Source organism: Psittacula echo (genome assembly GCF_963264785.1).
Source record: "Psittacula echo genome assembly, chromosome: 4".
Lineage (NCBI taxonomy): Eukaryota > Metazoa > Chordata > Aves > Psittaciformes > Psittacidae > Psittacula > Psittacula echo.
This window is the reverse complement of record NC_137738.1, coordinates 111589405-111612888: the sequence shown is the minus strand read 5'-3', so window position 1 is coordinate 111612888 and position 23484 is coordinate 111589405. Positions and strand designations below refer to the sequence as shown.

The window sequence follows — 23484 nt, the reverse complement described above, 5'->3', positions numbered from 1 at the left end:
AAGTTTGTAAGCCTGGTATTTCAAGTAATTAACCCAAACTGTGATTTAAATCAAAGCAGAATTTGCACAAATCTATAACCAATATGCAGATTATTTATCTTCTCCAGATTTTTGAGGGAATTGACTCCCAAATTTAGAAGTCAGCTATGAATTTAACATGCAACTTTCACATTTATTATATTTAAACACTCTTGAAACATGCTAATTTTAAGCAAATAGAACTCGCCAATTTTTCAGAACGCAGTGTACAGTAAGGATTCTTCTTTGGGAGGAATTTTCAACAGCATTTACTTACACATAATAAAGCAGCTACTTCTATGCTCCATAATACACAACAGCCCAGGTTTATGGCAGCAGACCTTACCCCTTGAAGTGTAGAATCTGACAGAGTTTAAGTGTTCGTGTTTAAACTGAATTATTTTAGCTACAATCATGGATTTATGTTGACAAGTGTCAGCTAATTTTTCAGATCACAACAGTTTAACGTTAGACTGATGATGGATTTACATCAATTCCTTATGACATGCAGTTGCTGAAGATTTTTCAGGAAAAAACTGTTAAAGAATTGTGTCTGTTTCAGATGCCATTTTCTTCAGTCTACTTATTTTTTAAAGCTGAAAACACCGGTTAACTTCTTGCTTCCATGTGTTTCTTTATATTTATACTTCAATATTCATTATGAAAGAAATTCACATATTTCATTATTATTAACTGTTGAAGTCATACTACAAATGTAATTCACAAATACACTTACAAGTATATATTGACATTTTACTTTAAAGAAAAAAAACCCAACCTGCTGATTGTAATCAGTAAGATTCAGTTATGTTATTGCAGGTCTTGGTTTAAACCATTAAGAATGTAACTCAGGTTAATTTAAAACACTTCGAAGAAGAGAGAAAGCAGAAATAACTAATGCTGGAAAAGATAAAAAGTAGCAGTTGACTTAACTTCTGATAGTGCAAGGATTTGCAAAGACAAAATACATACCATTCTATCTCAAGTCACTAACCAGGTTTCTAAAGCAGTTACTATCAAACCAGGGTATCTTATTTAATTTCAGCAAATAGGGAACAATAACTGCTTTCCTCACGCACGCATCACATCCTTGTTCTACCTTTTGTAGAATAATAGTAGCATTCTAACAAAGACATGGTAGCAAAGAGAACAATGTGATTACACAAAAGCAGGTATAAATAGTTCCTTCTCTAGGCATCTTCTAAGGCAGGCTTGAAATGGCATAAGACCTAAAAACCTGGGAGGCCACAAAGAGTATCTCTCAAAAAATACATGAGGCATGTAAATCCCAAAGAAGAAACTCCTTGTGGATCAGAACTCCCTTTAATTTAAGATGAACATTAGTAAAACAATGGATAACCTCTCAGCTGTGGATTACTCTGTAAGCAAAGCTGAGTTAAGCAACCCATCACTTAGAGCATAAAGAAAACAAGATAATCAGAAATGGCATGATCAAGATCTCCATGACAGAAGCTACAATGCTACTGAAATGCCCTAAAGTAAAAGTCTTGCAGTGGCAAGGAGATTGACTTAAGTCATTAGATGCTAGCATCAGATTTTTCCAAGAACATTTAACTCTTCTACTGCAAGGGAATTCCTCAAGCACATACCAAAAATACCACAGTGAGGACCAGATTTAGAATTCTCAGTACAGCAAAATGTTGGCTTCCAGCAGGAAAAGCTATCCTCTTCTATTATAACTTCTTTTCATTGGCTTATGAACAATGGAAAATGGATTTAGTGTCTTTCTGCATCTCAGAACTTATTTCTAGAAGGGCCACTGTAAATGAGGAGAGCCTGTCTGTTAAAATAGCATTTCAACCCCAAACTGCTCTAGACAGAGAGTCACTGTCCAGGCTGAAGTCAATATGTTCTTAAACTGGTTTAATAAGTTTACTTTTATTTTTGGAATAAGTTACCAGCAAACAAAATACAGCAAGAAAATGTTTCCTTCATAAAGCCTCCAAGAAATCAATGTTTTCGATTTTGAAGGTAATGATGTTACAGCCAGAAGGTCCATTACCCAAAGCACAAGTTTCACTTTTTATTCTTGCTTAGACACTCGAGTTGAGGAAAACAATGTTCTCCAGTTCCAGTAAAGGAAATGTATCTAAGCCTTATTTCTCATTACCCAACACTTGGAATTAATCAATACCACTGTACATTACTGTGGTTTCAACAAACACCAAATGTGCTAGAGCTAGACACCTTCTATTAAAAGATGTTGTATGTAAAGTGAACATTAAAGAAACCAAACTCAGGAGACTGCCTTTAGGATTCAGGTACTTATCTCAGGCAGCTCATTCTTCCTGTCCTCCTGACCTCCCTCGGCTGGCAGTAAACACCAGACATCCTCAGAGGATCCAGCCTATGCAGGAGTCAAACCTTTGACAGTGCTCTTCTTCCTCTTATTGCTGACAATACAGGAAGACCAAGTTAGGTGGCACAAACATGAAATTCAAACAGATCAGGGATACAGACATCCTCCTTATTAGATTATACAAGGAAGGAATCAAACAAACTTTCAGTACATGTGGCGTTTCATTTATCATAGAATGGTTTGGATTAGAAGAGACCTTAAAGATCACCTGGTTCCAAGCCACCCACCATGGGCAGGGACACCTTCCATTGGACCATTGCTTGCACTGGACCCATCCAACATAGCCTTGCATCTGACCTTCTCCCTATTGCATTTTGGCTTAGCTGTGGAATCAGAGAAACATTTGAAAAATACGAAACTAAATGTGTTAGTTCATGGAACAATTTTTTTAACCAAGAATAGCATCACTTGCCCAAACCCAAAAGACCAGGTTATTTTTGTAGTTACTTTAAGTAAAAAAAATAAAAATTTAAAATTTAATCTTTCAACTCAAAATCTGCTGACTTGCTTTAACAGCTGCAGATAAAGACATTGTCTGTACCTAAATCTGTAAACAGTGGGGAAAATGCTGTAAGAACAAGCATGTTTTTAATTTATCTAGGCAAACACAACTGGCTGGGAAAGTCAATCAGGTTTAGAACCTGTCTCTGTCGGAACACAATGTTTGTGTCCAATGTACAGCACACATCCATGCAATGTGTAAAGACAGATGTCAAAAGTAACACATAACAGGGATGTTTTCGTTCTTAGCGTTTCTTAAATTCCTTTCAAAAGAGCGTTCAACTCAGTGAGAAAATCTATTTCTGGATGGTACCCTCAAACATGTTAGCTGGGAACCTGTTCTAAATTAAGACAAAAAGATGCTGGATTAGGAAGTATTAGAACTAGATTACTTAAGGTCAACTGTTCTCAGAGATTTATTTAGAGAGCAATATGTTCTTCATCACACATAAACCCTTCAAACTTCACACAGACTACAGTCAAGAGCAGATTACAACCACTCAGAGGTGCACTCTTACACGAAAGGTTCTCCCACAGCCTGGCAGAGGAAACAGTTGCATAGGGAGAACAACCACAGGTCCTCCTTCCATTACCGCAAACTTCTTGTTTCTAAGTGAACAAATATTTTTCTTCAACATGCAGAGAACAAGTGAGAGGAAAAGACAAAAACCCCCAAGCAACCTGAATGAAGCAAGCTAAACACAGAGCAAGAACAGGCTTACATTATTCATCATTTATCCCACCTACAGACATTATCTCATAATAAACACAATACAAGAAGGACACCTAATACTCCAAATAACAACATTTATTCTCCACCACTTTTCAATAGACATATGAACTTCAAGTTTCGCATTTCCTTCCCCCTGGCACCTAATTTCAAATGTATTAAAGCAAAGACAAGTTTTGCCTTTCTTGTGGTTCTTGCAAAACAGCACTCTTGGGCTTGAAAACCCCAAATTATTTGCTATACAGAAGAAAACTCATTACATCACCTTGCAACTGGTACCAACGCAGAAACATTCCTCACAGTATCAATCCAAAACTTTAATTGTTATAGGCATTAGCATGGAAGAGAGTATACTGGAAACGAGACTCAGTTTTCAAATAAGGCACATTTCAAGGCCTTTTTTTGTGTGCATAGGAGCTGCTTACATTGTGGTTTCTGCACAAAGGCAAAATAAAATTAACAGACAAAACTTGTGAAACCTAGCAATGAGTGGGATCTAAGACACTTCTCTTAAGGCGACTATCCAGAGAGGTTATGAGTATTTTGAATCCCCATGAAAGGGTTAGCATGTCATCCACTGAAATGCTCACAAAGACATAGCTTAAATTGTCAAACGGTACAATAGCACAGAAAGGATTGAGCATTTTGTCAAAAAAGATAATGAGTATCTGAAAGAATATTATGCTGCTGAGTATAGTGAGAACAACCAGATCCAGCATCAGCTTCTTTACCACTGGGTTTCCAACTAATACCACTAGATACCTGCAAGAAGAGCTCTATGAATATTTCAAGAGGAAAGGGCAAAGAGTTGAGTGAAGTCCATCTAGGCTGCTCTATTATTTCCACTGTGAAAGACAAGTCTTCTCAAAGCACTGAAAGTTTCAGGATATCATCTTATGTAATCAGGGTGTTAAAATGCTTGCATTAACATAGTAAGTTACTAAAGAAATTTCCAAGTATAAATGTAAGTTCACATGCTGTCTTCATCAACAGAAATATGCAGCACACACACGATTCAATGGGTATAACTCTAAATTTTATAGACTATTAAATCCTTTGTGAAGTGAAACCATGATGTAAGCAAACAAAAAAAAAAATCAAAATAAGAATTAAATTAAAAAATAAGAATCAGACAGCACGAATGGATCTGTTGAGGCCGAGCTCCTTCAACTGCTTGCTTATAAACAAATTAAGGAAGTAAAAAGAAGAGGTTATACTTCCACATGACCTCAGAAGGTCACACAACATGTACTTTACGCAAACACTGTGTGGAACGGGAACACCATAGCCACACTGCCTTTTCTGAAGTCTCTTTATCATAGTGCTAATTTGTATTTTTACGTTTAAATTACCATATCCTCAAATTTATGCTATTTATTTTCACCAATATGTTTGAAAAAAACCCACAACCCATCAGTAGCTACAGGTACTTCATCTCCACTCCTGGCTCTCCCAATTAATGCTATATTCCTCCAGGTACAGCTCCAACTTCATCACGAGGCGCTGCCACCTCCGTGTTGGCTGTGTGAACATGCATAGCGTGCGCCGACAACACAACCTAACACTTTTATTCTTAAAGTAGGCTAATTGGTTTTCCAAGTCTAGTTCATTTGTCCAGAGAATAAAACAAAGAGGAAATACTTTTAATTTTGTTCAACCTCCACGGACCAGACCAGTTAAAAAGCAGCATCCATCAAACTCCCTTTATCATGGACTTAACAGCTGAAAAAACATAGTTCTGATGAAGCACATCACACTTCATGCAAAACATGCATGAAAACAAAACTTGTACGACCAATGCGCTACAGCTCTTGTCAACGATGCTGCTTCTATTCATTCCACTTACGAACAGATGTTTGCTTTAAAAGGAGCAGCTTCTGATTTTAATTTCTATGCTGAAGCTGGAAGGAAAGGGCTGACACCATCAAGAAGCCAGCTTACAGGCACTGTGAGGGAATCCCAAGGTTTAACCCTTGGTTTAAGGAATTGTCTTTAAAGAAAATGAACATTTTGGTTCATCAGGTAGCTGCTTACAATAGCAAACTGAAGCGTCAGGACCTAAAAAGCATTTCAACAACTTTGCTCCATTTCAAAACTGCACTACTTATAAAAACATAAAATCATAACCCCAGCTCCGTGTGTCATCTTCAGATGCATTTAGCAACTGACATGCTTCACGCCCCTTAGAAAAATATGATTAGGAAAAGCAAACACACAGGACAGCTCAACTTCTTGCACCACATCACGGAGCCCTCTCCTCCAGCTGCGGTCCCACTGAACCCTACAGAACCGCGGGGCTCCGGCTGCCACCCCGCCCGGAGCCGCTACGGGAACCCGCCCGCTCGACCCCCGCGGCCCGCCGCCGAAAGACAAAGCCGCCGGTCCCCGAGGCCAGCCCTGCAGCGGCCGGGCCCCTCGCTCCAGCCGCGGCGGGACGCACCGAGGGAGAGGCGCCTCAGCGAAGGGAAGCGCGGCGGGGCTTCACCCCCCTGCCCAGCCCTCCTGCCGGACAGGACGGCCCGGCCCCACCGCCCTCCCCCGGGGATGGAAGAGGAAGGTCGGAAACAGCGGTGCCCCAACAGGCCCCGGCCGCTGCAGGCTCTAGGATGAAGCCCCAAGGGATCCCCACCCGCCACCACGGGGCAAGGGGTGCCCGTCTCCGGCCAGGCCTGGAGGAGACGAGCCGCCTCCCCCACACGGCAGCGGCGGCACCTGGTCTTACCTGCGGGCTGCTTAGGGGACGGCGGAGCCCGGGCGTGCATGGCGGCGGGCGAGGAGGGGGAGGGAAGGGGAACGGGGACCCGGCCGGTTATCTGAGGCCTCCCGCGGCAACCGCCATCGAGGGGGAACCCATGTCACGGCGACAGGAACCGCGTCGCTGCGGCCCGGCCCCCTCCCGGCGGCCACCGCCCACTTGGCCTCCCGGCAGGCCCCGCACCGCGCTGCCGCCTCCGGAGTAGCGTCACTTCCCTTAGCGGCTCAGTAAATAAATAAACTACCGAGCGACCGTGCCTGCGCCGCTTCGGGTGGGGTTACACAGCGGGGAACCGCGCCGCCGCCATCTTAAGTGCTGGCAAGCCGCTTCCATCGCGGTAGGGCCGACATCTTGGGCGAGGCCGTGGGGGACGCTGTGGTGGCCATGTTGAGCTCGGGAGGAAGAGAGTAGGGCCAGTTTGTGGAGTTTTCCGTGCGCTGGCGTAGGCAAAATAAGGTTTTTTTAAGTTTTTTATAGCGTTATTGTTTTATTTATCCTTCAGGGGCGTTGTGTGGCCTGCGATAGGTGAAGTTCTGCGCTTGGTGCCAGGGATACCGTCAGGGATCCCATGAGGGAGTTCGGAGTCGTGCTGGAGTTTGCCTGCAGAGAGCTGCTGAAAGCAGGCGCTGACACAAAATATACCTATCCAGGATCGAAATAGGGAGCTTGGGGCGAATCTCTTCTCGCAGGCGGTGCGGGGAGGTGGCGGGAGGAGAGTAGGCGGAGCGGCTGCGCTTCGCGGGTCAAATGTGGTACTGGTAGTACCGGGGTAATGGCCCCCGCGGAGCTTCTCTGCTGTGGGTACGATCGTGGTTATGTCCTCGCTGTGGGAAGGTTTAATTTCCAAGTCCTGAGGGTTAGGCTGATGTTTTTGCCTAGGAAATGGTTTATTGCAGAGTTTCACCCGTTTGAAGTTGGAGGGGAGAGTAGTCTGATCCCATATATATGATTCCCCAGCCCTGTCTCCAAACCCACCTCTGGAATAGGCTGCCATACCACTATTCCACCTTTTATGTCTCCTTCTGACCACAGAGTAAGTTCCTTCAACTTAAAGAGTGTGCAAATCGCTTAGTCACGGTGGAGTCCCTGAGGGGTGTCTGCATCGCACCCCAAACCCTGCTTGTAGGCATCAGGGTCTGCTGGAGTTCAAAGAGTATCTTGGTACACATTTGTTTCTGAAAAAGACATTCATATGGGCCTGCGCTTCATAGGGAAGGTGTGTAGACAAGCAAGCTGTAGGTGCAACACCAATCAAGTCATGCTTTACTTGAACTGGCTTTTTACGGTTTTGTTTGCTTGTTGGTTGTGCAAATGCCATCAAAAAGGCGGAGAAAGACTCAAAAAGGCATACAGGAAAATCCTCTTTTTCAAAATACTTTAAAACACATATATGGTTTTTTACCCTTTTCCCAAGGAGCAAAAGTAGAGAACAGTTTGAGCTCATAGGTAGAAAAACATTTACAGCAAACCCACAAAATAAAGTAATTAGGTATAATAATATATGCGTGCTCCTGGCTTTAAAATACTTTGTTGTATTTGTGAATATGTTGTTACTGGTGAATATTGTCAGAACTACAGGCACATTAGGTCTTTAAAAATGCATAATGTCTTTTAAAATAAAGTGCAAAGCCTATCATTCATCCTTCAACAGCGCGGAACTGAACACTGTACAGTAGTTACATTGTACAGTAGTTGCAACATGCTGGCAAATTACAATAATAAAATAGTGATCAAAGTGTAATATTAAAGCTTTGCTCCTTCAGAGGTTTAAACATCTATTTAAACACACAGTAGTTTGGCTGAGGAAGGCTTAAAACAAGGCTATTTGTGGAACTTTTAATGGTTGAGGTAGGTTTGTGGAATAAAAATGCCTCAAATGCATTTAAGAATAATTATAATTCATCTGCTAATTTAATAAGCAAAGCCATTGTGAAGCATGGGGAAATTACATTGTTAATACAATGCTTCTGTTACGGTAGGAATCTAGTTAAAGTAGCTGAATATAATAATAGGTGGCTATTAATGAGGCTGTGTTAGTTACATTTCGCCGCCTGGTGGCTGTTTTCTGTATTTCAGCTTAGCGCTGGCAGGGCAGGAGAAGCTGTGAGGAAACCGGAGGATAGGGCAGTTTTGCAGTCAGAGATGTTTGGCGTTCACCCAGAGTACAATAACGTGTTTTACATTGCAAGGATACAGGGATGAATCTGTAAAAGCAGTGAGATAGCTTCTTGTAAAGCAACAGACAAACTAGATTGTTTCTTCCCGTATGTGGTGGTAGCCATTAAGTTTCAGGGGCTAGAATACACACTAGTGTGTGGTGTTAGTCCATGGAGAATCATTTCCTATTCCAGCTGTATTTACTTGGTGGTCATTGACCATGAGTGTTAATCACTCTCAGGGCAACTTTGTAAATATTATAATTAGAGGAAGTAATTTAATCATTATCTTCTCTTACACAGCTGATGTACCAATGATTTGAATAAGCGTATGAAATAAACACACTGCCTGTAACTTCTCCAGACAGCAATCAGCCTGAGCACCCTAAAGAGAAGAATAAAGGCTTTCTGTGGAAAAGACCAAAGCCGCAAGCACAACCATGCACCACAAGTAGAGAGCCAGAAAAATCAACAGTGTCAGTAATTATGCCCTAGAATAGAAGGAAATTTGTTAAATAAAATTCCCAGATGATTTAAGGAAGTGACTCATATTCTAAGCTACAAAGAAAGGCAGAAAATCCCTCCAAATGGACCCTGCCAGTTTGACCAGAGGGAAATTTCCTTTTCTTTCTTGGTGGTATTCAGTTGTTTCTGAACCAGAAGCTTTGATCAGTATGCATCTGTGAGTCTCTAAAATTTGTTTAACTTGAAGGCAGGATCAGATGAGAGGTGAACATTCCACATAAATGAAGGTGATCTTCACTTGGGCATTGTGTGAATGATTGACAAGATGTGGGGGATTTCTTTAGTCACTCTTGCGTAAGCTTTGCTGGTCGAAGGAGATTACATATGCTTACAAAGGCAGACTGAGTCTTCATAATAGCATTAGCCATATTTTCTAGTGGTTCCATGAAATTGAATCCATGCGATACAGCACTAATGTCAAGGTTATATTTTTAACATATGAAAGTTTCCTTTATGGAATTGCATGGCTTCTAATGTTTGTATGTGTTATTTGGAGATGATTCTAGAGTGGTGTTCCGTCCTTTTTCAAACATATGGTAGGGGCTGTTTTCTTCCTATACATGCATACTTCCCAAGCAATTTCTTTTCTTACAGCATAGTGAAGAAGCGTTGTAACTTTGAGATATCCATCTCGTTGTGAAACCTCTCTGCATAGTGTAATAAACGTTTTAAGTCAAGCAGCACTGGTCTTGATAACTCGAGGTCCAGTCCTAACTTCTTGGCTGCAGTAAAGCAGCTTTATCAGTCACTGCTGCCGAGTCCTGAACTGTCAGGAGAGGGCGCAGCCTTCTTAGAAATCTCAAATGGAGAAAGGAATCGTGGTGTGTTCTGATGATCCAGAAAGGTTCTCACAAGAACCGTGGTCTGGAGGTTCAGACACTTTCTGGATTGGGAATTGAGGATGGCAGGGAGAACTTCTTATGGCCTACATCTATGTCCTTCATAACATTTATTCATGATTCTTAAGAAAATTGAGTATAGGGAAACAATTTAGCTTTTTTATTTCTTATTTTGGAGTTGACAATGTGGTTCCTGAATGTAACTTTTAGTGGTGCTATAAGCTGTACCATATATTGTGTAGTGTAATGCAGAATGTCTTCTGAAAGATGTTGGGCTGCTAGCAGTGGATAATGCACTTTCTCTTTTTTCCTCTTTTAGTTTCAAAAATATGTACAGTACAACATGGCTCCTGGCAATGGAAGCTTTTCCTGGCTTCCCAGCTCAGTGGATGGGGAAGAAACTTGTTCTAATCAAAGAGCAGATAAATCTTCAAACTTCAGGCAGTTTGCTTTCCTCTCAGCTGTGTTTGGCAATGCTGCTGATCAGAAACTAGATAGTTGCTTTCCTGAAAAATTAGCATGCTTTGTTTGTTTTAAATTCACAACTGAATCAGACATTTGAAAATTGGAAATTATCCATAGAATGAATTTAAAGTGATCTTTAGACCTACCAGATCATTTCACTAATGCCAAAGGCATTCATTTCTGCTATTGCAGGGCAATGCCAACTCATTCAAATATTTCTGTGGAATATATAAAAATCCCAAGCAAATTGAAAACAGGAAATTAAACCATTACAGTTTATCTTCACAGAATGTTTTTACTTTTTCTCATCCTGACATGGAACTGAATTGGCATGTTTCTCTGCAATGTTTTAAATTCAGTAAATCTGCATGTATCTTTGCCCATTATAGCTGAAATACCCCCTACTACTGCATTAGCAAGCAGAAGGAGCTTTACTGACTGAATTCACCAATCAGGCTTTACATGAAAATTGTTTGTGGCTGTGGTTTCATAAGGTGGGCATTATGGGAGTAGCTGAATGAATAATAAGTGCTTTCTGCTGCCTTCTAAATCGGCAACAGTTAGTAAAAGAAAAAATCTATGGTTACTGTTAGCTAAGTTAAAGCTGCAGCTGAGCAGAGAATGAACTGTTATCAAAGCCAGACTGCCCGGCTCTTCCACAGTGTACTGCAGAGCTCTTTCTGTGTTAGAGTTGAGGGAGCCAGGACTGCATTTTGGCCCCAGAGCATCCCCCAAACATATTACGGACCCCCTTGTGAAGACCCCATTGGGGTCTGTAAGCTGGCTGTGCAGCAGACACCCTGAGGGTCCATGTTCCATGTGGTTCTGGCAGTGTCTGAATTAATTCCTGCTCCATGTGGTCTTCATGTGTCTCTGCTGACAAGTGAAAGGAATTTGCTGAGCATGGCCTCCCCATGCTAGGTGTTAACCAGTATGACAGCCCTTATGTGGTAGTCTCTCTTTCCTCCCAGGGCTGTAGTACCTCTCCGATCTTTTCAGAGGCATACTCTTTTAAACATCTCAAATGCCCATGTCTCCTGCATCACTACTACTTCCTTTAACATTAACCTCTGGGCATGCAGAGTGACCTGGCTCTGGTTTCTCTTGTTTTGGGGATCCAACAAAGGTGTCTTAACTTTTCCCAGCTCTTCAAGGAAGGGACTGTCTCCATCTGTTCTAGTTGCAATGGCATAAAACATTGTAATGTGTGTTTTAGATGGAACATACAAATCTTCTGTTTGGAGTGCAAGTCTACTACTTTTTACAAATGTCCCTAGTTATATTTACTAGAGCCATAGTATGAAAGAAGGCATTGCTACATAGCAGCCCATTCTATTTTGATTTACAAGCCATTAAAACTCCCAGAATTATCCTTAAGCAATACTAAATGTGTTAACTACAAAGCACCCTATATAGTTACAGAAAACAGATGAAATGGTAGTTATTTTAGGTGGGTCTTAGAAATCTATATCTGAAGGGCATGTAGGTTCTTTGATTTTTGGCTCAGGCTTATTTGGGCAAGGACTGGGCTACTGACAACAGTGTTGGGCGGGGGTTTTGATTAGTTTTGGTTGGTTGGTTTGGTGGTTTGGTTTTTCTGTTCTGAGGAACTCCTTTCTGAGTCTTGGCCATGTTTATAGGTTGGCGTGGTTGTTACAGGCTGTTGTGGTTATTACAGGCTGTCGCTGAAGCCAGGACACAGGTGATTTTGAGCATCTAATGAACATGTAGGCTCACAGTCTTGACATATGAGGGCTACCCAGTGGATTAGCCAGCTCTTGAATGTCAGAACAGCCCCATTTTACCACTGTGGTCTAGACCATATCCTCAAAGTGGCAGAAGTTAATGACTTCAGTGTAGCAATATTATGTGTACATTTGGCCTCAACATATTTTTTTATGTGTAACTCATCAGCAGCATGTGCAAAGTGTATTTTAGTGTACGTACATTTGAATGACAGCAAGGCTTGCCAGCAGAGGCAAGAGACAAACCAATGTAGCTGGCAAAAAGTGGCAGGTTGTTGACAGTGCTGGCATGTTCAGGTGTGAAGGAGATGTAATAAACTTGAAGATGAGTGCAGACTGAAAACAATTGACTTCAGCCCTAATTTAAGTGTGTTAGTTAAGCTAAGAGGAGAAAACAGCTGACAAGTTTAGCAGGTCAGCAAGCTATGGACAGCCCAAATGACGTACAGGCAACTTGTACTATTTTCTCACAGGGCTGACACTATTTCATTCTCCTAGAAGATAGTATTGTGTGAGTACCTCATTGCCAGCAGGATAGTGAGTTTTTTGGCTCTCTCAGTAGCAAAGCTTTCTAGTGTGACTAGTTTATTTTTTTTCAATACAGGCTCTGAATGCGGAAAGCCAATAAGAAAGTAAATCAAAATCATTAATTTAAAGGCAGTCCCTTACCTTTAAGAGGTATGGCTTGTGAATGTTTTACATTTATGATGAAAAGTGGTAACAGTGGCTGAAGACCATTATTCTGTTTTAATGATCCAACCTATTTACTGGCCAAAGTTGAGTTGATTTCCATAGCTACTCTCCTTCCTTGTGCATCACCTTCTTTCTGTGATGACAAGAGTCAAGTCCCTCCAAACACCCTTGTAAATCAGCTGGTAGGAAATGCTGAGCTACAAACGACTAACTCTGTGTATGTGATGGGCACTATTACAGCAGTCTCTTGCATACTGAGCCATTCAGGGTAATAACATACACATCTGTAATCTCTACTAGCATCTACTTTAAGGCTTTTTCATTTCTAAGGCATTTCAAATGTGGCTGGTTGGTTTGTTTGTTTGTTTTAATGTTTTGGAGCATTGAAACTTACCTCCACAGCTGCTTTTTTTTTTTTTTTAGACATAGATTCAGGGCAGCCCTGCAGAGAAGGACTTGGGGTGTTGGTCAATGAGAAATTTAGCATGAGCGGTCAGTGCGCTCGCAGCCCAGAAAGCCAACCGTATCCTGGGCTGCATCAAAAGGAGCGTGACCAGCAGGTCGAAGGAGGTGATCCTGCCCCTCTACTCTGCTCTCAGGAGACCTCACTTGGAGTATTGTGTGCAGTTCTGGTATCTCATCATAAAAAGGACATGGAACTGTTGGAACAAGTCCAGAGGAGGGCCACGAGGGTGATCAGGAGACTGGAGCACCTCCCGTATGGAGACAGGCTGAGAAAGTTGGGGCTGTTCAGCCTGGAGAAGAGAAGGCTGCATGGAGACCTCAGAGCAGCCTTCCAGTATCTGAAGGGGGGCTATAGGGATGCTGGGGATGGACTCTTCATCAGGGACTGTAGTGACAGGACAAGGGGTAACGGGTTCAAACTTAAACAGGGGAAGTTTAGATTGCATATAAGGAGGAAGCTCTATACTGTGAGGGTGGTGAGGCACTGGAATGGGTTGCCCAGGGAGGTTGTGAATGCTCCATCCCTGGCGGTGTTCAAGGCCAGGCTGGACAGAGCCTTGGGTGACATGGTTTAGTGTGAGGTGTCCCTGCCCATGGCAGGGGGGTTGGAACTTGATGACCTTAAGGTCCTTTCCAACGCTAACTATTCTATGATTCTACAATTATATATATATAAGATGAGCTGCAATATCCTCTTGTAATTGCACAAGTTCATTTTGTATCTGTGTGTCAATGCAGTCAGTGAAATTCAGGTGACAATTTCAGGTGCTTTAGGTAAGTTTTCCTCATGAGTCAGTGTTGTGTGGCTGCCAGTGAGGCATAAAATAGAAATTATTTAAGATTTTTTTTCTCAAAGATCATGCCCTTTTCTCCTTACAGCGAATGGCAAAATGTCCATTATATGTAAATGAAAGCCGTATTCAGTTCCAGGTTTTAAAATGGAAATGGCTGAGGTTTTTCTGGTTTAATGACAACTTCTGTCTCAAAAGCAACTGCCATGCAAGGAAGCTGATTCCTTTTGCATATATTTGTCAAAATCCTTCTCATTGTCTTTCAGACTTGTATCTGATGCCTGTTTACAGTAGCACGTGTGCCAATTTTATCCTCAGTCATGTTTTTCTGCAATGGGTTTGCTTTCTTGGTCTATGTTCATTGAGATGCAAAGCATATGGGATTGTAGGCATATAACAAGGGTAGATCTCAGAAAAACAGGGTTGATTTCTAGAAAGCAATTACATGAGAAATATGTGAGATTGCCATGTATGGTCTTAAACTACCTCACAGGGTTGTTGTCATAGGTAAATGATAAACAACACAGAATCTAGACAGAAAATACCATGCTCCAAATAGCACAATGTTTCTGGATGCTGACAGAAGTACTGTCTCAGCTGCCCTGGAGTACTGCATGCAATGGCCTTTGGCTGCACCAGCAGTCAGGATGAGATCCTCAGACAGAGGGGTCTCTTGGTCTCTGTGTGGTCCCCTGCAGTTGTCTCACAAGCAGAAAGAAGCAAGAGTGAACTGCTGACATTTGTACCAAGAACAGGCAGAATGTTGGAAGGGACAGGCTGAAGGGAGCGTGGAGAGCTGGTCAGGGAGGGAAACAGCAGGAAGACAAAGGCAAGCACAAAGGCAGTGGGGTGGATGAGGAGATGAGCAGTCCATCCTCTACCCTTTCAATATCCAGGATGGGTCAGAGATCTCTTGAGAGCAGCTGAACCAACTCACTGCCATGAGGAGAGCTAGGAAAGATGAGATTAGGTAAATCCAGGTGCCTGAGCAATCTGTTTAAATTCAGTAGGCTGGAAGTAGGAACCCTCTTTCTAAATCATGGCTGGCTGGGTTTTGATGCTGCGAAAAGGGTGCTGTCTCTGAGCCACCTTCCTGGTTCTAGTAAGCAAATACGACCCCAGCAGGCTTAAAGGTGTCACTGATGTGCTCTGAAGGAGCTCTTGCTGGGAAACACTTCACCTCACCGTTCCCTGCATCTCCGCACAAACCGTACAGCCAAAGTGCAGCCGATGTCATTTCAAGGGAGCAGTGAGCTGCAGCCACCCCATCTCTAACCCAAGCCTATCAGTTTATAGTGTCTAGTCCTTGTTGCAAGGAGCCTTGATTCCCACCATAGCTGAGAGAGCTATTTTCGGAGCACCAGTTTGGACTCTCTACCCTTATCTGGCCTGTGAGGGATCTGAAATAAGTCTAGATGTCGAATTCACATACCCCCATTCTTCCACGTATGCAGTGAGTTGGAAACATGGCTCCAAACAGCACCAAAAGCACCGAGGCCTGTCTTCCCAACACAAACTGATTGCCAGATGTTTCAAAGAAGCATCTTTGTCTCGATTTCCCTGCGTTTATGGAATTGTTTATATTGTGGTCTTTTCTGTCTGCTCCATCAGATGTAAGTCAGCAGTTCACTGAATTTAAATGAGGGGCCGGTGCTGACTTACAGTCAGTTTGCACTGAAATGGCATTAGGCCAATTGCCCAGTTGTGGAATGTTATGTGAGCAGAGCAGATATAATTATTCTCAAATTTGGCCACAATCCATATTTTATCCATATTTATCCATATTTTGCTGCAAAGGCAAAGACAAGATTGGCATTGTCTTGGGATTTCTCCAAGACAAGAAATCCCCTGGGCAGAGAGCATATCCTCAGTAACTCACTGTCTACATGGTACTGGGTGGAATTTCCAACAAATTCTCATCTATGGAGGAGACAAGATGCATGACCTTGGTAGTGATGCCGCTATCTCCCAAAATCAGACCTTTGTCTCTGTGGCACTATGGTTCACTTAGGAAATGTTGCAGCTCATGAGCTCGTTCACAGCTCCTTGAGCCACAATACATTGTTGATACACAACCTGTTGACAATATCCTCTATTTTTTTTGAGGAGCAAAAGACTCCATCATGTGGAGCAGGAGGGAGTTTTGGAAGCACTTCAGACATCTCTCACCAGTCAGGTGCTTGTTATTCTTACTGCAAGAAATGGTGGGATGTGAGCTAGCTTCCATTCAAAAATAACATAAGCATTTTAGCACATTATTGCTCCTCCCCCCCCAACATGTCTTTGTACCTTCCGGGATCATTTTTTCTGAATTGTGCTGATGGAACTTGATTTCTATCAGATGGCCCTTTGCAGAGTTGCTTCAGGGATGAGGAAGATACAGACTGAACCTGCTGGGGTGGCTGTTGCATGCTGACCTATTCTTCTCTTGCTACCAGCCAGTCAGGGATGGTTGGTGCATCCGCTTGGTGGCTGCTGAGCCATAAGTCTTCTCATCTTTTTTCCCCATATAAATGTCTTCAGATGCAGTTTGACAGCAGGTTACACTGTGAAGATTTTTCCACTCTCTAGTTCTACACCATCAAGACATGCTTAAATTATCCTACAGGCTGCACCTTCAGAGAAGCCCGTGTTACTTACACATCCCTGGTTTTGGCTGATGATTTCTACGCTGTTACTAGCTAGGCCACTTCTCTGGAGAGTCCCCCTTTCTCATCTGACAGAAATGCAGGCAGACAGAGCTTCAGTTCTGTGCTACCTAAAAAACCTGAGGTGATAACCCCCTACAAAGCGTGACAAGGAGTCACTATGTGCTCTGGTTTACCTTAGGGCTGGTTTGCTTTATAGAGCTGGACCAGTTTCTTCTGAGTCAGATTCTGTTATATGCAAGCTACTGTGGTGCCTTTAATTCAGTTTAAGAGTGGATGAGATGAGTTCCTTCCCCCTTCACAGTTATTACCTTGTTATTACTGTTTGTTAATGTGTGCCCTGGTAGCAAACAGCTACAAGCATGCTCCAGGGCCTGGTGCAGTAAGTGTCCATGATGTGTTTTTATCTCTTGATTGGGTAGGAGTCATCATTGCATTACAAACTTATCTCTACAGCTTCTCAAGATTCATTCTTGCCTGTAGGAAAGCTTCATGTATGAAAACTGTTAGGCCTGGCTTTCTGTAGGAGAGGCTGGACCGTTACACCCCTGAGCTGAAAGATGACTGCTTCTTTTTCTGCACTGGTACTGATATGAGGTGGCCGGCAGCAATAGATCAGAGCTATGTTGGACCCCGATTTAAAGCTGGCCCTAGGTAAGGCTCTGCAGTAGTCTGTAAGTTTCCCTTGGAAGGCAAAACTTCATTAGAGAAAATATGATGGTGAATAAGTGAGTCCTGTGAACAACAGGAAATAATCTCTGCAGTTGTGGCAGCTAGTTCTAGTTTGTGGGAAATACACAGCATTTGTGTGAGCTTACAGGTACTGGTTTTATTTCCATGATTCTTTTTGGCTGATCAAACACTTTGACATTGATTTAAACCATTTCACCTCCCAGGAAGCAAACATCATCACCACAGGACCTTCTCTGGTGCTGTTTGCATTTCCCATTGCACTGGTATTGCTCAGCTATGAAAAACCAGAATCACTGTTTTAACAAGGCAATGGTTGTTAGAAAAGAGCAGTTTCCCAAGGGATCATAGATGGTAAGTTGCTCCATTGGTAGAATGCAACAAGTTGCAGTGATACCTGCCTAATACACATGTAGGCTTTGGACTTACTGGCATTAAAAAAAAAATGAAATTCAGGAATAAATCTTTGTGTGACTGCCCATATGTATTTATGCTTTTCTTGCAAAGGACAAAAAGAAAACAAAGGGATGCCTGCTTTTTTCAGCAATTAATATTGTTTGTGTGCATTATGATTGTTTTCTGAGGCTTTTGTGTATGGTCTTTTACTGTTAATGGGCTGGTCCTGTGTAAAATTCCTTTGGAGGATACTCCTGAGGAGCCAGCTGCAATTAAAACCCAGAAGACTGTGTCACTGTCCTTCTTTGATATCTTGTTCTTTGACTTGTGTTATCTTTGAATTACATCCTTAGTGCTGTCACTCTGTCAGAGTTAGGATCACCCTTGCTTGGGTATTTGCTCATGAAGGGTTGAGTATAGCCCTAACTTAGTTAGGAGTCTGAGGGTTTTCCTCTTCCTTGGGGTGTATTAAAATGGATTATCTTGATAATATTATCTTGGCAATAAAAAATGCCTGTAAACACAAAGGTTTGTGTCTCTGAAGTCTTTGGGTTTAACAAAACCAGATGAATATCACTGTCTCTCTGCTTCTGCAGTCCATCAGTATCTTTATGCCCAGATCTCTTCTCAGTCTTCAGCTGGACAAAGCAGACAAGTAAGAATTTGAAGTGAGTAAGAACACATCAGGACTCCTGAGTTTAGCTGAGACTGCATATAAAAATAATATTGTCTTAGAAAATGAAAAGCCTCTGTCCTGCATCTGCTGAGCAAGGGGTTTCATGCCCATGTTTTTTTCCTGTGTGCTGGCAGGTTCACAGAATGGGATGCATTCTGACTGCTGCTAAATAAGCAGCTGGAGGGCTGTTGTCTCTGTACAGGGCCACGGGCTTGTTCCCTTTCTGTTTTCAGGCACTCTGCCCATTCCCCCTCCTTTGTAAAGGCCTTGTGGGAGGGTGAGCACACATACATCATAGCATTGGTGCTAGCTGAGGCTAAGCTCAACAAATTGCTTCTGTCCCATTTGCCCAGAGGTGGTCACTTAAAAATGAATACCTGCTATTTATACCTTTCGGTAAAGTGCTCTGAATCACTTTCGGGCTGACTGGGACTTTGTGCGGCCAGCGATCATTCACTCATCTCTGGCATTCAGCCATTTTAGTGTGATAAAATGTAAGCTATGCACAAAACTGGCAATCCAAACCAGCTCAGGTCAGATTTGTTTGCTGCTGTAACCTCCTAGACATCTGTGGAGTATCAGCATTGTTTTCTGTGCATTCAAGAACAGGAGACAACCATGGAATGAAGGCTGAATACTGAAACATTTAGCATTCCCGTGCCTTTTGCAAAGAAACTCACCAGCCAAGAGCTATTTGGTAGCTTGGGTTCTAAGCAGGATCTGCGTCCTGATTTATCTGCTGGAGCTAAAACAGTTCAAAAAGGAGGAGGAGTAAAAATATTACCCTGTTTAGTCTAAGCAAAACAATAAATCTGCTTTCTTCAAATATGATTCTGCTTTACCTGGTTTTATGTTGGTTTGGAAGGGGAGGCACACAGTGTTTTCCTATTGCTTTCCTGTTTCTGGCAGTGCAGGACCTGCTGTAAAGCCACTGAAAGTTGCTCTAACTAATAATTGTTTGGATCTGGCTAATAAGAAACTCTGCTCTCAGCAATATGGAAAGTAATGAGAAATAAATGAAGGTCACATGTTTAAAGAGCTCTTTCCAAATCATTTAGTGTTTCTAGCTGATAGAGTGTGTTGTGTTTCTTACTCCTAAGCGTAGAAGATGCTTGCATCACCTGTGGGATGCTAAGTGCCTTGGCTCCTTCCAGGGCTTTTTATTCAGATCTCTTTCCAAGCCTGGTAGGACAGGTGAACCCCCTGTGGAAGCAGAATTGCAAGTGTTCTCTTTGTTGTTTGAGTGATGCATAACCCTGTGCCTTCAGCCCTGAAAGCCTTTGCTGTTCTTCACTTTCTTAGGGTGGTGGTTTCCCTCTTGTTAGCAGGTGCTTGAAGAAGCAACTGGAGTCTCCTATCTGTGGCCTGTTGTTTCCAGCTTTCTTTTCTTTTCTTAAACTTCAAACACAGGAGAAGCGTGTGATAGGGAGATCAGACATTCGGGTGCTTGGTAGGAGGAGAGTGTCCTCAAGGTCCTTTTATAAACATAGGAGCTAAAGCTTCTGGAAGACCATTCAGGGCATTAAATATGTCTCTGCTTAAATCATCCTCTGGAGCAGTGTCTCTCTTTCCACTGCCTATATAGGGAACCCGCAGAGACCAGCCTGAATTACCGCAGCTGAAATTAGATGCTGCAGAAGGTGGCATGAATATACCCCTGCAATTTCAGCTCCTACTCACCCACTTGAAGGCTTCCAGTTTTCCCATTAATGGAGCCACTCAGCTCACCTAAGCAAAAAAAGCCGACTTTGTGGAAGACATTGTATTAAGCATCAGTCTTTATTGCACCAAATAGCTTTTTTGAATCCTCACCCGAAGCTGTTGACACATGTTCGAGTCACTCTACCACCTTCTCCCAATAAATGCATATGTAATTGTATTTGTGTATACTAGTTACGTGTTGCTGAGGAAGTTCTGGCGTGCTGATATATGCCTGCATGCCAGCCACAGCTTGTGGCGTCATGGCCGTATATGGAAGTTCACCTGTGAAGGTATTCAGCATTTCCCTTTGGATCTGTTTGAGGTCTAAACCAAGCAGCTTAGAAGAGGATAAGTGGAGCTGCTATGTGCCTGGGACAGGGGCAGTCCCTGGTAATAGAAATTGTAGCCTCCCGTTTGAAGCCTGGCTCCCATAACCCTGAATCCTATAAAGGACGTTTTTTTCCTGCCATGCCTTCTCTAGAACAAGATGTTCTCTGTGGAGTGGTATGTTCTGAGAGGCCAAGTCTGGCAAGTCCTGTCCAGCCCTGGAGGTAGCACTGGATGGCTTGAACATAAAGTAAGCCACAAAAATTGTCTGGAGGCTGGCCAGAAGCAGGTGGGAACAGGCTGAGGAGGTAGAGGTCCATTTGGTCTGAAGCTGTGGCTATGTAGATTCAGTGTCTAAAATCCTTTGTGGAGAGAGAATGACATGGAGGGAGTAATTGGCTGCAGTTAAGTAGGGGGGCTCCTTATGGCAGCTGTAGGGAAGGTTGAAAGGACACATTTCAGCATAATTAGAGGCTTTTCTGAAATAAAGATAAAGCTTGATATGCAAAGTGTGAATTTCATGTTGCATTGCACCCCCTGGAGTAGGCCTTTATCTTACATTTGCATCAGGATGTTAGGCAATATACCACCACCTGCAATTTACTTTGACTATGGTGACTGTTAATTCTTATATTGTGGATTGAAGGCGTGTTTTAGAAAAATTCCTGGCTGTTATTTGGTCATTAAGTTGAAAAGGTCTGTGTACCTTGAAAAAGGTGATAATAAACATGATGAAAGAGTGTAGAAAGCTAAATGATACTGAGAAGGTAGTTTAGGGTCTTTTCTTTATTCATCCACCTATTAAAGAATAACACCTAATAAAGAATAAGGACACAGAAGAGTGGTTTGCTGAAGGCAGATAGGAATTTTCTTTGCCATAAATGTGACAGGATCCAGAAAGATCAGGCATTTAATAGCACCCAGTTGTGATCACTGCAATATCAGTGATAAATACATAAAATTCAAGACTATTGAACAGGTTTCAGACCAAGTTTACTTAAAGGGAATTGAAAGAAAAATCTGTCTGTGGCCACCTATGCTGTAGCTGTCTGCCACAACATCTTCTGTGCTGTCCTCCAAAATACATTCCTGTTAGCACAGCCAAAGACTGTGGACTGTTTGGACTGCCAGTTTTATCAAGTGTAATAGTCACTGTGCTCCTGTGATGGTCTGTGATCATCAGTTTATACTAAACACAGCAACAGTCTGCAGGAAGACACCTGGCATTCCTGACACCTACCTGAATGATTGCTGAATGCTTCAAGTGTGCATCAGTTATTTCTTCAAGTGGGCCCGCATTGTAGTCTACATAGAGACACTTGGCTTGGCTTTTAGTGGAAAGGTTCAGACCTTGAGCAGTCCTGTACAACTCCTGTCTAAACCAGCCCAATGACGGGACTGTTAACCTGGCTGATATTATCCCAGGGAGTTTGAAGCAGCTGCTCCTGCTTTATGAGACGTATAAATGCTTTACAAGACATAGAAGTTACCAACAGATGCTGCTGTACATCTGCACAGGCAGTTCCGCCTTGCCTTCCAACTGAGTTTGCTTACAGGCAGCTTGGCCCTACCAGCTGTATGCTCACATCTGTACAGTTCTGTGCTCAGTAATAAATGTTCCACTTCTGCAGCCTTGATGAGATTTAGTGAGCCAGGAACCTCTACACCACACTGGCACCCCAAACACTGCTTGCTGGCAGCTGAGACCCAGGCCTGAGCACTGGAAGGATGTCTATGGATGGCTGTCAGCTCTCTTTACTGGCACAGAGAGGTAATTTCACGTGTTATGATACCAATCAAGGCAGGAGAAAGATAGACACTCTGACTTGCAAATACCTCATCTCCTTATCCTGTAAAGTGAAATTCACTGGCCAGTGTGAGGCGCACACAGCTCTCAGAGGACATTCTTAGAGGTAAAAATGCTGTGCTGGTCAGTTGTTGAACTTCTAAGCTGTTCATTCCTGCCCTTTCCTCATACCCCAAGTGAAATGTTTGCTGGCACTGATCAGGAATTCATCTGTTGGCATGTTAATATGCATGTGTACGATCATCCAGTTGCTACAATTACTCTGTGGGAATCTTGTTTTTAATCTCTACTGCTCTCCAACACTAGCATGGGGTAATGTATCATGTTCCCTAGTTGCCAGTGACACACAGGATGCAAGTAATCAATATAGCTGGTAATACATAAAGACAACAATCATAATTACAACTGATTTCCCTTTCACTGAAAAACATCATCTTCTAGCCTGCATAATCTCAGCCTCAGCTGTACAATGCATTAAAACAATCATGTGCTTCTCCTTGCTAAATAGAATCCTGTTATTTTGCCTGAGAACATCTTTTGAATAGCTCAAAGGTTAGGTTTATTATGGGAACCTTAAACGAGTTCATACTCCAGCTCAGTTGCTATCAGTCAGTGCACTTCCACCCAAATCAAGAGAGATCTGTCAGTTTGCATCACTCAGGTTGTGATTGCTGTATTTTGTGTAGGGAAATGTGTGTGCGTGTCATCTTTTGAATTCAAGGTGCAGCAAACAACTCCCTGCTAAGAAACCTGATCTTCCATGTTGCTGCTTCTCTTCTGCATTATTTAAGTCACAACTGAAAGCACTCTGAGTCAGTAGAGGCTGCAAAAAATGGATGGGCTGCCAGTCAATTTTCACTATTAACCCCCCCCATATTTTGGAAGGATTTTGCATTACAAATAGCCCCTCAGATCCCAGAGGAGCTACTCACTGTATAACATTACTAAACCTTACTGTTGTATATTGTGGCCCAGAATAACATGTCTCCCTGGTGAGCACAGGAGGGGGCTTGGGAGCCTGAACTTCAGTGTTGTAGCCAAAAGTCACAGTGATGAGACATTAAGTGTGTGCAAATCAGTATATTCCAAATTACAGCACTGATTGCTGAGAAACTGTTGTTACATCTCTGCTCTTCCCTCTCACTGCCCACAGAATAGCAGCAGTAATACTAGAAA

The 23484-nt window shown here is 42.6% G+C and overlaps 1 protein-coding gene across 1 annotated transcript in view; it reads right to left on the bottom strand.

Annotated features, from left to right (window-relative positions):
- The window catches only part of AFTPH (aftiphilin), a 57032-nt gene extending 54385 nt beyond the window's left edge, over window positions 1–2647 (bottom strand). The window contains 1 exon segment of the mRNA XM_080615044.1: window positions 2595–2647. The gene's annotated coding sequence lies outside the window, so the exon portion shown is untranslated.
- Between the last annotated feature and the right edge of the window lie 20837 nt (window positions 2648–23484).